Below are 15,778 nucleotides of genomic sequence, written 5' to 3'. Positions count from 1 at the left end.
TGGGACTTGTGCAAGTGGAATTATTGCAAGGTGAAACACGACAGGTTTTTTCGGGGGAGGGAATAGCCCATGTAGGTGAGAAAATCAAAAAGGGTGGTGCAAGGTGACGAAAAGAAGGAGCATGTGGCGTTACTGCCAGTCACTCCTGAGTTACAACTTTTATGGGTGTGAGGGTGAGTTCTATTAAAGTTTCATTTGAGGAACAGAGACGCTTGTGCTTCTGGGTGGCCGTGCCGCCATTTTCTTGTAAATAGTTCAAGAATTGCCACCCCAGCAGGCCAGCTACAACTGTTCTTACTCATTTTTGACCAGTGAAGTAATAGTTGCACAACCGATTGGCTTTGCATGTGCTTAAGCGATGATTTGTTGACTCCAGCCAAATTCTAGTTGCACAAAATGGTTCACCGTAAGCCAGACCTACGAGCCTTAGTGATTGGGCGTATACGATATCCTAAGCCCCAATCCAGTCTCATTAGGGCCTTAAGACAATAAGAGTCATGTACCTCAACCTTGGCAGTTTGAAGATGTGTGGACTTCAGCTCCCAGAATTCCGTGCTGGCTGGGGAATTCTGGGAGTTGGAAGTCCACACATCTTCAAGCTGCCACGGTTGAGAAACACTGCAACAGAACGTCTGGACTCCAGTCTTAGGAATAAGCACTAATTGTAGCATAGAAGGAAACTGAGGCTGAGAAAGAAGCTAGTTTGTGGTCCCTCCAAGGACTGTTTGAAAGCAAATTTAGAAATAATTGGTCTGCCGGAGCACATCACGTCTTGCTTTAAATCTCATCCTCCAGATTTAACTCTGTTCCTGTTCAACACAGAGATACGGTTTGCCACTGTCCTCTTCCAAATAGTTTATTGTGGCTTCCAGGTTTTTGGACTTCAAAGCACCAAAGCCAAACTAGGGCTGGCTTTATCCATGGAGCTGCACGTGCTGGTACCAGGAGAGCAATCTCCCGGATCGCTGTTCCTGGTCATTTCCATCCCAAATTTTGCAACTGCCAATATTGCAGGCCAGAGTAATGGCTTAGGGTTCGGTTTGGGTTTTTTGTACAAAAAACACCCAACTGTTCACATTATAGGAGGTCCGTTGGATATGTTCGCTGCCTTGAGTTATTTGTATAAATAATAAAGGCAAGATGCAAGTAAATATTAAAATAAAAAAAATGGAGCAGGTAGAACGTTCCAAATTTTACAGAATTGAGCTTGGCGATTTGGAGAATGATTAACCCATGGAATTATCCGTAATTTGAAAACATGCTGAATAAAAGAAACATGCCCAAGAAATAGGTGCAACGCAAGGGTACAAAAATAAATATACTCTGCAATATTGGACACAGAATTCACCTGGTGATTGTTGTTGTTTTAAAAAGCAAAGACAAATTTTTAGTCCACATGATGGCTAATATTTATTTATGAAATAACCAATCTTTTATTCAAAGTTAGCAGAGCCTACCGAGTATTCCTTTTGTCTGAGCCTCAAAATAAGAGTGAGCTTAACAGGGAGTGCCTTGAAATCGGATGCTTGTTCTTCAAGGTAGGTTAAAAGTTAAAAAAAAAAATTCTACTTACAGAAGGCAGGCCTGTTTTCAGAAGTCACGGGGCCCTACTTTACAATTTTTGCAAATGAGAGAAGAAATCTGAGCGACTTTCACCCAGCCTCCCTCTCTCTCTCTCTCAACCCAACCTGTTTTTACGGAGGTACAACTGAGAGACACTCCTGTGTAAGCTGCCTTGAGCTCATGGAAGAAATGCGTGAACTATATAAAAGTAAGAGATAACACTGCAGGACAAAGGGCATAGAATGCTATGTGCAAAAAATGCACTCTTAAATCTGCATATCATGGGATTCTCCCTATAGATACTTTGGCCTTACCATGGGATAGTTCAACCCCGTTTTCGTTCCTCTGGGCAGCACTGCACCAATCCTTGTCGATCCAACGTTGCATGTGGAATATTGGGGCCAAAGATACACTCTGCAAAAGGTTTCCGCGTACTACCGTTGCAGCTTATTCAGCTCAGGTTACAGCACTTGATACCTGTTGATTTACCTGCTAGACACCTAGCTGGCAGACTGCTGGTTAAGTGTAAAGGCAAAACTTCTACGAGTAGGGGAATTTGGGGTACATACTACAAGGGAAACGAATTGGATTGAATCCTTTGTCAGTCCAAAAGAGGCTACAAAGCACTAGTAAAGCCCAAGTAGCACACTGAGGCTCTAATGATAAAGAGTGATTTAAGACAGTTTTTTTTTAATCTCGGGGGGTAATTTTTATTTTATTTTTTTGCTGCTGCTTTGCGTTCCACCTTCTAAGTATTCTGCTTTCTGATGCCGTTCTCAGCCCAAAGAGACCACACTACAAACCAGAGTAAGCAATTTTATTTCGAAAGGAAATGGGGAAATTTACAGGAACTGATGGAATTAAAAAATAATAATAATCTTTTCTTGGCTATCGTTTTTGCATTTTCTCCTTTCTGCATCAGGCTCTGACCATATATATTCCACTCAATTCTCCATTCGGGACCAAAACATCCTTGCTCCTAGGGAAATGTCCGAAGTTATTTTAAAAAAGGCGAATTACATTAAGCACGGAATGAAAAAGGAAGCTATCAGGAGAACACAACTTGGAGCACTGTGTTCAATTCTGGCCACCACCACACCTTGAAAAGGATATTTTAGAAATCTGACCGAAGGAAGAAGCTGCGAAATCAAGCAAGGAAAATCATAAAATCGGGCAAAAATAACCTATTTAACAACTGTCCTGCTTAGCAAGAGAAATTTAGGGCTCGATTTGTGATCATAAATCAAGAATGACCTGTATTTAACTCACAGGGTTGCTGTGGGGAAAATAGGAGGAAGGATTATTAGATATGTTCCCTGCCTTGAGTTATTTGTAAACACAATTAAGGCGGGATATAAATAAATAACAGCGAGTTATTTAAAGTTGCTGCTGCCTTTTTTTTCTTGTATTTGCTCTCAGATATTCTCTTCATTATAAACCTGAAAATATAGAAATGAAGGCTTAGCAGGTTAATTACCTATAAAACCATTCCTAAGCTACATATAATATAGTCTGCTACGTATTTTTAAAACGACAGGACCTAAAGAGCCATATGAAATCCCAGAAGCCAAAAATTTCTGGAAGAAAAAATTGGGGTGGGGTGGCCTCAGATTATGAGGCCCCAAACTGTATAAATAGCTTCTTTGGCTTATACCTAAATCAGACAATTCACTGGCCTAAAAATCCCTTTCAAAAGAATAAACGCTAGTAGGAGAAAATGTACCATTATATTCATTTTTAGTAATAATTCTAATTTGTTCCATCAAGAATCTCGTGTGAAGCCGGCAAAGGGGCAGAGCACAACTTATTGTAAGAAATCAGTTTAATATCAACATTGCCGGTGAAATTTCCCCTCCCAGCGTTCACTGCTGTGTGAACCCAGGCAATTAGCCTACGGTTAAATTAAACATGGATCGCGCAAACCCAAGTCTGCATTAGATAGACAGACAGACAGGAAATCGCGGCTTGGAGTTGCTTGGGCGGGGGGGGTTGGACTAGATGACCTACAAGGTCCCTTCCAACTCTGATTATCTGTTTATCTGTGAACAAGCTATGATTTAGTAAAAAAAACAAGAAAATAAAATAAAACGCGAACGAGCTTCCTGCGGCTGTTTACAGGCTCATCCCCAAACGGTATTTAACAAACCACAATAGCGGGCGATCAACAGAACGTAAAGCAAGTGCCCATTATGGTTTCTGCATCCGGGCCTGCAAGACACCCAAAACAAAAAAAAAAAACAGTTTTTAAGATGCAGTTTTAAGGCCAGGGTTCTGGTTTCGAGCCATTGGTGGCTTTAAGTTCAGTTACGGTTGCGGGTTTTACAGAGGGACGCAAACAAACACAACCCTGCAGCACCAACAACCCCCCTCCGGGTGGGGGGGGGGTCTCTGCCTGGAAGCCAAACCAGCTCCAGAGGGACAGCCCCTCCTCGGCCCCACCCAGCAAGGCGGAAAAGGCGAGGAGGGGGGTCCCTACTAAAACACGGAGGAGTTGTGGGGGCTGAAAAGCCATAGCTGGCTGGATTCCCAGGATACATTCGTCCAACGGGGTGGGGTGGGCGCTGCATCGCAGAGCGATGGGCAGGTGGGAGCCTGTGTTTTTTGGGGGGATGGAGGAAGAAGGGGGCTGCAAGCCCAGCAGGCTGGAATTATGGGGTGGGGGGGGAGGACAACGGAGGAAGAAGGGGGCTGCAATCCTGGCAGGCTGGAAATATGGGTGGGGGCAATGGAGGACATGGGAGGGGGCAATGGAGGAAGGGGGCTGCAAGCCCAGCAGGCTGTGAATTATTGGGGTGGGGGTGAGGACAAGGGGGGCAATGGAGGAAGAGGGGGCTGCAATCCTGGCAGGCTGGAAATATGGGTGGGGGGCAATGGAGGACATGGGAGGGGGGCAATGGAGGAAGGGGGGGCTGCAAGCCTGGCAGGCTGGAAATATGGGCGGGGGGTTACGTGAGGACAAGGGAAGGGGCAATGGAGGAAGAGGGGGGCTGCAATCCTGGCAGGCTGGAAATCTGGGGTGGGGGTCGGCAGGGGCGACGGTTCCCGGGAGGACGGGGACGGAGGGGACGGAGGGGAGAGGCGACGGGGCTGCACCTTCCCTCTTCCCAGCCGCCCTCGGGGCCGCGCATCGGCCGCGGCGCGGGAACCTCTTCTACGCACTGCGGCCGGCGCTTCCCTCCCTGCCCAGCCCGGCCCGGCCCCGCGCAGGGAGGGCGGCGCTGCTCGGGCCGCGGGAACGCGGTGGGCTGGCCCCCTCCCGCCTTACCTCGGATGAACCCTCGGCGGGTGCTCGTGCTCGGCCCCGGAGCGGTCCGCCGGGCATGCGCGCTGTACGTGTGTGTGTGTTTGTGCGCAGCGTTGGGCAAGGCGCGCGGCCGCCCCCGCCGCCCCGTTCCCACGACCCGTTTGCTCCCTTCTCGGTTTCCCGCGTCCAATGCGGCGTGTCGGGCTTTGGCGGGTTTTGCCAGCGAGGAAAAGCTGAGCCAAACCCGGCTAAGGCTAAGATGGGGAAGGTGAAATCGTGGCTTAGAGGCCGGGCTGGCCCGGGCTAAATCCTGCGCTGACCCGGGAGAAGAGGAGGCGGCCTTGGGTCCGAGCAACGGGCGGCGCCAACCTGGGCTGCTTCCCCCTGCGCCCCAATCGGGGCTAGCCTGATGTGACCGCCTTCCCACGACGCGTTGGCCCGATTCGCAGAGTTCAAGACCCGCATCCCCGCAGCCAAGGGGGCTCCCCGCATGCCTGGTTAGAGGCGGGGGAGCGACGTCCACGGGCTGCTTAAGGAGGGGAGCAAAGTGGCCGGGAGTTTCGGGGTCTTCCGAGGATCAGGGCTGGGGGACGAGGAGGGGGGAGGGCGAGAGAAAGAGCTTGGAATTATGGGGGGGCGGGGGGGCTCCCTCCCTCCATTCCTTCTCTCCCTCTTCCTCCCTCTTTCTCTCCCTTTCTCCCTCCCCTTTTCTCCCTTCCTCCTCTCTCTCCCTACCACTCCTCTCTCTGTCACTCCTTCTCCCTCTCCCTCCATCCTCTCTTTCTCTCCCTCCCTCCTCTCTCTCTACCAGACCTTCTCTCTACCACACCTTCTTTCTCCCTCTCTCCTACCCCTCCTTCTCTCCCTCCCTTTCCCCTCTCTCCCTACCCCTCCTTCTCTCCCTCCCTTTCTCCCTCTCTCCCTATCACACCCCTCTCTATCACTCCTTCTCCCTCTCCCTCCCTCTTTCTCTACCTTCCTCCTCTTCCTACCTTCTCCCTCTATCACTCCTTCTCCCTCTCCCTCCCTTCCCCCTTTCTCTCCCTCCCTCTTTCTCTCCCTCCCTCTCTCCCTACCACACCTTCTCTCTATCTCCTTCTCCCTCCCCTCCTCTTTCTCTCCCTTCCTCCTCTCTCCCTACCACTCCTCCCTCTATCACTCCTTCTCCTCTCTCTCCTCCCTCCTCTCTTTCTCTCCCTCTTTCTCTCCCTCCCTCTTCCCTTACCACACCTTCTCTCTATCTCCTTCTCCCTCCCTCCTCTTTCTCTCCCCCTCCCTTTCTCCCTCCCCTTTTCTCCCTTCCTCCTCTCTCTCTCTCTCTATCACTCCTCCCTCTCTCCCCTCCTCCCCTGCCCCCCCGTTGCCAGCCGGCAGTTGCGGACGTGCAGGATCGCGGCGCGGTGACAAAAGAGCGGGCCGGTCCCTGCCGCCGCCGAGGAGCCGAGCGCACGATGCAGCCGCCGCCGCCGCCGCCGCCCGGGACACTCGGCGCGCACGTAAGACCCGGGCTGCGAGCTGCCGGGCTGCGAGCTGCCTGCCCGCAAAGCCGGGAGGGGCCGCTGTCCTCGCCGCCGCCGCCCCGACGGCCCTGCCTTGCAAAAGAGGGGTAGAGGGGCTGCAGCAGCGACGCCCCCCTCCAAGCCGCCGGTCTCCTCCGGGACTCCCCTTCTGGCAAAGGTGGAGGGAAAAACAAGGGAGCGCCTCGGCTTGCGAAATGGAGCTTCCACCCCCTCGGGGCAGTCTATCTGGGAAGCTGGGAGAAGCCAGAGATATGCGGGGGGGGGAGAATGGTGGGGAAACACCTTAGTGCTAGTCTAGGCTTGCTCGAATGAGGGTTTCCTTCATGGGGCCTCAAGCAAATTGCAGCTGGAGGCTGACTTTCCCTGCCTCCAAGACAGGCCTTTGGAAAAGGAGACCACAAGGAACCTCTGGTCTGTAGGCTGGGCTGGGGAATGGGGAAAACGCCCCCCCCTCCCCAGAAGGTGAAGGCTGCTTCTGAACGGCTGCACGGACAGCGACATGGACATTCCCCCGTGAAATCGCCAGGCGTTGAGGCTTCTCTGCCTAATGATAGACACCCCAAAATTTTTGGTTCTTCCGAGGACCATCAATCATCAGTTGGACGTGTCAGTTAGATCCCCAAAGGGCCTTTTTTTTTTTTTTAAAGAGGCAAGTGGACTTTCTGGGTTGGTTTGTGTTTTTTTTTTTTCTTTGAAGACATTTCGCTTCTCATCCCAGAAGCTTCTTCAGTTCTGACTGGAGGGTGGAGAAGGGAAGGATTGATACTTCTTGCAGGCCGCTGAATAAAAATCCTTCCCTTCCCCACCCTCCAGTCAGAGCTGAAGAAGCTTCTGGGGTGAGAAGTGAAAGGTCTTCAAAGAAAAACCAGAAAGTCCATTTGCCTCTGGAAAAAAACACCTTTTTCTTTTGAACACTTTTCACTTCTCATCCCAGAAGCTTCTTGGAGAATCAGCCGTTAACAAACACACAGCCTTGTCAAACCCCAACACTCTCCAAATATGGTGGCCTTGGTCTCCTAAGTTCCCCAACCCCTCTAGGGTAAGCTTATGAACATTTACGCAAAGCCTACCTTACAGGGTTGTGGTGAAGGCACATAGGACGAGAGAGAATGTGTTCTTCACCCAAACTTCCGGAAAACAAGGCAGAAGAATAATCCGACCAAGGTGATTTTTTTTCTTCAAGAGGCAGCTGGACTTTCTGGTTTTTTTTTTCTTTTGAAGACATTTCGCTTCTCATCCAAGAAGCTTCTTCTGTTCTTCAGTCCAGTCAGAACTGAGGAAGCTTCTTGGATGAGAAGGAAACGTCTTCAAGAAACCAGAAAGTCAGCTAGAAAAAAAAAAACACCTTTGGGACAACCTGGATGACTAAGAATCTCCCGAGACATATCAGTTAGATGTGTAGTCAGGTGCAGGATAAGGACCCAGCAGATTGGGAGCAGCCTAGCCTACCTCACAGGATTGTTAGAGGAAGGAGGGGTGTTCTGCACCCTTGCCCTGAGTGGTGTAAAGAAAGAAAGGATAGAAATCTGAATACATCAATAGTGCAAATAGTGCGCCTCGACCTAACCGCAATAATTCTAGAATCGAATCGAATCGAATAACAGAATTGGAAGGGACCTTGGAGGTCTTCTAGTCCAACCCCCTGCCCAGGCAGGAAGCCTTACGCCACAAGTGAGCCCAACATTTCTGGGGTTAAAGTGAAACGTTTGTCAAGCGAGTTTGCCCCATTTTACGATTTTTTCCCCCCTGCCGCGGTTCTTAAACGAATCACTGCAGTTAGTAATGCCGTTCTTAAGTGAATCGGGCTTCCTGGCTGATCTTGCTGGTTGGCAAAACGTGATCGCGGTTGACTTGGGGACACAGTAACGGTCATAAGTAACAGATAACAGATAATCAGAGTAGGAAGGGACCTTGTACGTCATCTAGTCCAACCCCCCCACCCCCCTGCCCAAGCGGGGGACCCTACATCAGAGGTGGCTAACCTTTTTGGGCTCCTGTGCCAAAAATTGCGCGTGCGCTTGTGTGCCAGCACCCAGAAGGCAATGCGCGCACGCCCCCAGCCCCTACACATGCACGCGCAATCCCCACCACACACCCCGCCGCCCCCTTACCTGCACTGCGCCTCACAGCTGATTTTCAGTCTTTCAAAGGCTTAAGGAAGGCTTCTGCAGGCTTCTGCAAGCTTTGCAGGCCGAAAACTAGGCCTGTTTTGTCACTTCCTGTTTTTCCAAAAATATCGGAAGTGATGAAACGAGGGCTAGTTTTCGGCCTGCAAAGCCTGCAGAAGCCTTCCTCAAGCCTTTGGGAGGCCGAAAAGGGCCTCAAACCAGCCGAAAATCAGCTGTGAGGTGCACGCATGCGCAGTGAGGTAAGTTTGCAGTTCACGTTCCGGCACGAATGGCTCTGTGTGCCACCTGTCGCACGCCTGCCATAGGTTCGCCATCACAGCCCTAGACCATTTCAGACAAATGGCAGTCCAATTAAGTGTAAGTATGAACCGGTTACCAAGCATTCAAATTTTGATCGCGCGAGCGAGGGGCTGCTACAACCGTCCTAAAACGGTCATCAGTCACTTTTTTTTTCAGTGCCGTTGTAACTTTAAACAGTAAACGAACTGTTGCAAGTCGAGGACGTACCTGTAATTGGAATGACACATTATGTTTCCGGGGTACGGGTGAGGGAAATATGGTGGTCTGGTTAATGGCCGAGGGCGCCAGGCTGGCAAACCAGCCACAGGAAACCAACCACCCCCCCGATGAAGGAAAACTGGCCACCATCTCAACCTGGCACGTCTTTAATCAAATCTTTATCCAAACTCAAGACAAGCACCATCTGGATTTCTGGAAATGGGAACGCAAAACCACACTTCAGAGTCAATTAGTGTAATAGTAACTAACCACACAACCGGGTCTGCTTGTGTAAGAAGGTAGCTGGGACCAAGCATAAGCCTTGAGATTTGATTACATGCCATCAAGCTGGTGTTGACTCCCAGTGGCCCCATAAATACATTTTTCCCCCATAACAGACTGCCTTAACCTGGTCCTTCAGCTCTTCCTAGGGTGCATTCATTGCCACTGTAAGTAGAATGGAATAGAGTCCTTTCTTTCTTTCTTTCTTTCTTTCTTTCTTTCTTTCTTTCTTTCTTTCTTTCTCTCTCTCTCTCTCTCTCTCTCTCTCTCTCTCTCTCTCTCTCTCTCTCTCTCTCTCCCTCCCTCCCTCCCTCCCTCCCTTCCTTCCTTCCTTCCTTTTTCTTCCTTTCTTCCTCCCTTCCCTGCCTCCCCTCTCTTCTTCCCTCCTTCAAGAAATGCAGGCCTGGCTGCCTTAATTGAAAATCTGAGTCGTTCCCCCGACCCACCCGACTCAATTTGTCTGGGAATCTGGGGATACGAATAAAAGGGGACATTAAGACAGGGACGGTAGCAGAGGTAGGTATTCAGCAGGTTCTGACCAGTTCTGGAGAACTGGGCGTGGAAATTTTGAGTAGTCCAGAGAACCAGCAAATCCCACCTCTGACTGGAGATTTTACAGTATCCTTCCCCTGCCATGCACATCAGTCCACGCCCACAGAACTGGTAGTAAAAAAATTTGAACCTCACCACTGGATGGTAGGCACGTTGGTGCTCTTATGCACCTCCCTTATGGACCTCTTGGGAATGGGGTGAGGTCAACAGTAGACAGTCTAAGGCTGTGATGGTGAACCTATAGAAGCGTGCCACAGGTGGCGCGCAAAGCCCTTTGTGCGGGCAAACGAGCCCCAGGCAAAGTGACCTGCACTGCACATGTGCGCACACCTCCCAGCTGATTTTCGGCTCGTTTGAGGCCGTTTTCGCCCTCCCTGAGGCTTAAGAGAAGCCTCTGCAGCCTCAGGGGGCTGAAAAACTGGAAATACCAGAAGTGCCCAAACGGGCCTGTTTTTCGGCCTCCCAAGGCTGCAGAGGCTTCCCTCGAGCCTCCGGGAGGGCAAACGAGCCGAAAATCGGCTGGGAAGCACACTATGCATGCACAGTGCAGGTGAGGGGTGGAGTGGGGGTGTTGCATGTGCATGCGCAGTGAGGAATGCAGGATGAGTTGCGTTGTGGGTGCCAGCATGCACACCCTTTTGGTACAACCACAACAAAAAGGTTCGCCATCACTGGTCTAAGGTTAAAGTTTGGGGGGGGGGTTGGCGAAGAGCCCCACAGAGTCAGGCTGTGCATTCTAGGCAGTGCATTTTTGAGAACTGAAGTCCTAACGTCTTCAAAGTTGCTAAGTTGGAAGAAGCCCTGGCGCAGCACGTCCTACAGATCCAGAGTGTGATCATCAAGTCCACGGTTCTTGGTCATGTAGATTCCGAAAATCAAGTTTGCAGAGCAAACCATGTTTATTGCAACAGTTGAATCGGTATGTTGTGTCAATATAGCCCATTATATGATGTGTTTTGCTTCCCACAGCTCCGAAACGTCCTTGAAAGCAACAGAGATCAAATCACCTAGCAAGCTTTTTAAAGCAGAAATAGAAGACAAACGGTACACAGAAAGTTGGAGCTGGAAAAATGTACCCTGGGCCCCCCCGGTTTCCCCTTCAACTCCCATTTATTGCAGTTACTCATTTCTCAACCTAATCGTGCAATGGAATCTAATCCGTGGCATCATGTGATTTTAATACATTCATTAATCTTTAAAGGGCCACTTTCCTGCAGGAGTCCTGTGAAGATAAAATAAGAGTAAGGACAGTTCCTGTAGAGGAGGGAACATGCAACCTGCTAGCAATATTATTTTAAGCCAGGATGGGAATTAGGTTGGAGAAAAGAATTCTAAACATTGGCTTGCTTCCGTTTAGGTAGCCACTCTATTACTATTATTATTATTATTATTGGTTAATCATTAGTGAGATTCACGGCCTTTGGGGATGGTTGGTAGCTCAACAGCTTGAGTCCTAACCAAGAACCTAGGAACTGTTCAGGTAGCGTCGGAGGATATAAGCTGTTCCAAGTACGGTGGGTTTTTTGTAGAATCAGGGTATTCAAGTCTGATAAATTCAGGATTTCCAAATAGCGAGGCAGCCCTTTAGGTATTGCTCCAAGGGCTCCAATCACAATTGGGATAACACAAGATTTCTTTTTCCAAAGTAGCTCAACTTCCATTTGTAAGTCCCGATACTTTGTGATTTTTTCTTTCTTTCTTGCTGTGTGTCTTCAATTCATGCATCACCGGGTATTGCCATGTCAATGAACCAAATCTTTTTCTTTTTGAACTATTATTATGCCAGGTGTGTTGTGGGCCTATCCGTTTGAATTTTGAAGTCCCACAAGATCTTGGCTTTTTCATTCTCCAGAACCTTCTCAACTTGATGTTCCCAGTAGTTGCTACTATACTCAAATCCAGACTTTTGGCACAGTTTCCAGTGAATGATTTTTAGCAACTCGGTTATGTCGTTCTAGGTAGTCAGTTCGTGAAATTTTGCTGCACCCACTGATTAAATGTTGAACCGTTTCACCTTTCTCATTACAGAGGCGGCATTTGCTGTTGGTGGTGACATGCTAAATCTTTGCCTTCATGCAATTTGTGGCTAAGGCTTGTTCTTGAGCAGCCAAAATAAAGCCTTCAGTTTCTTTTTTCAGTATTCCTGATTTTAACCAATTCCAAGTAAGCTTTTGGTCAGCTTTGCCTTCAATACTTTTCAGGTATTGGCCATGCATAGCTTTGCTTTTCCAATTTTCAATTCACTTCTCAATAACTTCTTTTTTGTATTCAGCTTTTGACTTGGTTCTTCTTCTTCTTCTTCTTCTTCTTCTTCTTCTTCTTCTTTCTTCTTCTTCTTCTTCTTCTTCTTCTTCTTCTTCTTCTTCTTCTTCTTCTTCTTCTTCTTCTTCTTCTTCTTCTTCTTCTTCTTCTCTTCTTCTCTTCTCTTCTCTTCTTCTTCTTCTTCTTCTTCCTCCTCCTCCTCCTCCTCCTCCTCCTCCTCTTCTTCTTCTTCTTCTTCTTCTTCTTCTTCTTCTTCTTCTTATTCTTATTATTATTATTATTATTATTATTATTTTCTCCACTGCTTTCCCCTTCTCTCCCTCTCTCTCTCTCTTTCTCTTTTAATTTTTTTTTTACATTTTAAGACCATTATTGACAATGGCGCCTTGCCTTATCTTCTCTGGAAATCGTTCAAGGAGGAATGCGTCACTGCACGCTTCCCTTCTGCAAAACCTCTTGTTCAACCGTCAAGGAGGACCCCCCACCATAAAAAAAGGCCCATCCTAACCTGCCAGGGGTCAAGAGGACCAATTAGATGCATCCATGCTTTTCAAAACAAGGGGGGAAAAAATATAAATAAATCTCTTTTGTCCCTCCCTGCTTTGCAGAGTAAACACGAAGCGGCTTCATTGGAGAAAGGCAGAGGGACACCCAGCTGTCACCCAGCCACCCCAAATAAAATCTCCACTGTGACCCCCATCTAAGGGTGTGGGAAGGGCAGGGGAAGGGCATGGCTTTGTGCATTGTTCAAGGCAATGTTGGCTGGGTTGTGGGCACATCCCTCTCCTTCTCCTCCTCCTCCAAACAAGCTGTTCCCCAGCTCTGCTGCGCTTATTGGCGCAATCTGTTTTGCTAGCTGGGGGAATAGAACTGCTCCTGTGCATCGCCTTGTCCTTCAGCTGCAGCCAGGGAGCATGCTCAGTAGAGGCTGTGTGTGTGTCTGTGTGTGTGTCTGTGTGTGTGTGGAGGGGGGGAGAGCTCTGCTTCTCAGAGAGAGAGCCCAAGCAGCTGCCCCTCCCAGCCGCTGTCCTCAGATGCCCTCTGATGCGCTTCTATCTGTTCTCGGCTTTTCCCATGAATGAGCGCGCCAAAAAGATAAAGATTAATGGACACACAATCGATGCAGGGCCTGAACGCTGGCTGGGTCACCGCATTGTAAGAGAGACCCCTGCAGGCAGCCAGGAATAAAAATAAAAAATAAAAATAGTAAGAGCCTCAGCGTTGGCACCACATCGACAAAGAAGCCCTGTTTTATGTGCCTCTCGTCGGACGCGACGTTGCCCCCGTTTGAAATTTGGAACACTTCCTTCCAGAATCCGTTACGAGTCACCCTCGACTTAACAGCCGTTCATAAAGTGAGCGTTGGATGTGGCCCTGAAAGACAAAAAAGCAACTTGCAAACAGTCCTCGCCTTTGCAACCGTTTGCAACATCCCTACATCGGTGCTCTGGCCACCTTCTCCCCACAGCCCCCAAAGGGTGGTCTTTCCAGGGCAGCTGAGAAAGTCAGTAAATTCTCTCCCTCTCACAATTTTGCAGGCAAATATTGTTCAGGCCGCATGGCATGCTAGAGTGCAATCCAATCCAATAATTATAATACAAGGTAGCAAATATATATATATATATATATATACACGGCAGCAAAACACAAACCGAAACCCAATCAGAGAAACAGAACAAGCACTTAGAAAGTTGCTCAGCGGAGCAAGCCTTCAGAACCACAAAGTACACGGTGGTGAAACGTGCAAGGAATCTCTGGACATCTGAAGAGGAAGCTGAACATCGTCTCTTGTGGCAAAATGGAAATGGATAGCAACCATCGGCCTCTCTGTAGATTCGGCAGGTGATTTAATTTGCTGGGAACTGCTCGGGGCCGAAATGGCGTATAATTTGTGTCATTTGCACTGAAACCGTCGTGTGTGTGTGTGAGATCACGGTGGTTTGCCCTGGGATCTTTTTAAGAGCACTCGTGAGACTTTGCAGAAGAGTAGGTTAAATATTCCTTAGATTGAGATCAGGGGTATCCAACGTTGGCAACTTACGACTTGTGGACTTCCACAGCGTTCCTCAGCCAGCATTTGAAGACTTGTGGACTTCAACTCCCAGAATGCATTCAAATGAAATGTCATTGCATATAGCTCTCAAAGGATCTCCAATACATCTGTATATACTGTATAAAACCGAAATACCCCTCACGCATCATCACAAAATCTCCAGAACCGTCAAGCCTACAAACTTGAAATTGGAACCGTATGTTCCTCTTGGCTTCTAGGGGCTCACTAAGAAAGGATTTTTCAAAATGACCATCAGAGCATTTAGAGTATTTCTATTATTATTATTATTATTATTATTATTATTATTATTATTATTATTATTAACACGCTCTGATGCTAAGGAGTTCGACTCCCCCTCCCCACCTGGAAAGAAATCTGTCCCAAATGCAAAACACAACCAGAGGAGAGGAGTTTCAGTTTCACAGCAGCACCAAACAGCTTTAGTACAGAACAGTTGAGCTAAGCCACGCCCAGGCTCCTTGCTGTCTCCTTGCTCACACAGCAAATACTGTTTCAGTTTCCAAACAGCCCTCAGCTATCTCACACACTGAGAGGACACTAGCAAGACGAATACCGATGGATGCTGGTAGGCAGAGGCAGCGTTTCCCTTCTCCTTTATTTTCTTCCCCCAAAACTAAGCCCAATCACATAGTTTTGTAGTGAAGCACGGGTATCCTGCTAGTACTAAATGTGACTAAATAAGTAAATAAATACCCATGTGGCATATGCAGCTATCATTCCTCCATTTTACCCTCATGGGAACAACCTGTAAACTTTACATTTTCTAAAGTTAGTTGGCCAAAAGACAGCAATTGCCCCAAAGCCCTTCACAGCGCACTGCAGCAGAATGTTAAAAATGAGTGTTATTAGCCTTAAAACTAATCAAACAGGTTGCGTTGGCTCAAGAGAGGAAGCCATCAGAAGAGCTGTCCTTGTGCAACTCGATAGAGGTTGGGTGGCTGTAATTAAGGGCGGGAAAAGGTGTGTGCAGAGGCCGCAACTGTCACACCTTCCAGCTCAAAAAACTAGCAGGACTGGAAAAAGAGCAGTCTCTCTTTTTTTTTTTCTCATCTCCAAGGAGCTTTTTCAGAGCTCTACCCGAGTTGCAACTTGAAAGGGTAAAATCTTAGGAGAAATGTTACTGATGAATTCTTAGGTCTGTAGTAAGTGGCTTTTCCACCCTCCTGACCCATTTATGAATTCTGGTGTGCGTATTTTTTATTTATTGGGCCGTGTATTAAAAATGCAGGAGTGGTGTGGTGGCCTACAGGTGAAGCTCTTGCCTCAACAATCAGGAGGCTGTGAATTCAATCCTAGGGAGAGGCTGATATTTCTCTCTCTCTGGGCACGATGAGAATCTATCTGCTGAATATTAACTCCGCACTGGTGACAGGGAGGGAATCCGGCCAGTAAACCCCGGAAGGGATGATGGGGTCATTAAAAGATGATGATGTATTAAAAATGCTACTGTTTTTCAGCAAGTAATCAGACAGGCGTTCCCAAATGGTATTCCATTTGCCTTTACGCTCTCAAACCTTAAACCTCCTGATATGGAAATTGGTGTATTCCTGATAATTTAATGTCTTCTATTTGGGCAGGTACTGCAGATATTAAATTTCTTAGGAGATTCCTTGGGTTTTGCAGATGCTTGTATTCTTCTGAGTTATATATATGG

The 15,778-nt window shown here is 48.2% G+C and overlaps 1 long non-coding RNA gene across 1 annotated transcript; it reads left to right on the top strand.

The window, feature by feature from the left end:
• Positions 1-6,098: 6,098 nt before the first annotated feature.
• Positions 6,099-11,920, top strand: LOC148125011 (uncharacterized). Its single transcript, XR_015744622.1, has 3 exons — positions 6,099-6,303; positions 10,758-10,832; positions 11,817-11,920. It is a non-coding gene; the product is annotated as an uncharacterized LOC148125011 (long non-coding RNA).
• The last annotated feature ends 3,858 nt before the right edge of the window (positions 11,921-15,778 follow it).

This window comes from Pseudonaja textilis, chromosome 9, assembly GCF_049901715.1.
Source record: "Pseudonaja textilis isolate UNSWEBS1 chromosome 9, rPseTex1.2, whole genome shotgun sequence".
Lineage (NCBI taxonomy): Eukaryota > Metazoa > Chordata > Lepidosauria > Squamata > Elapidae > Pseudonaja > Pseudonaja textilis.
This window is presented reverse-complemented; position numbering and strand designations above follow the sequence as displayed.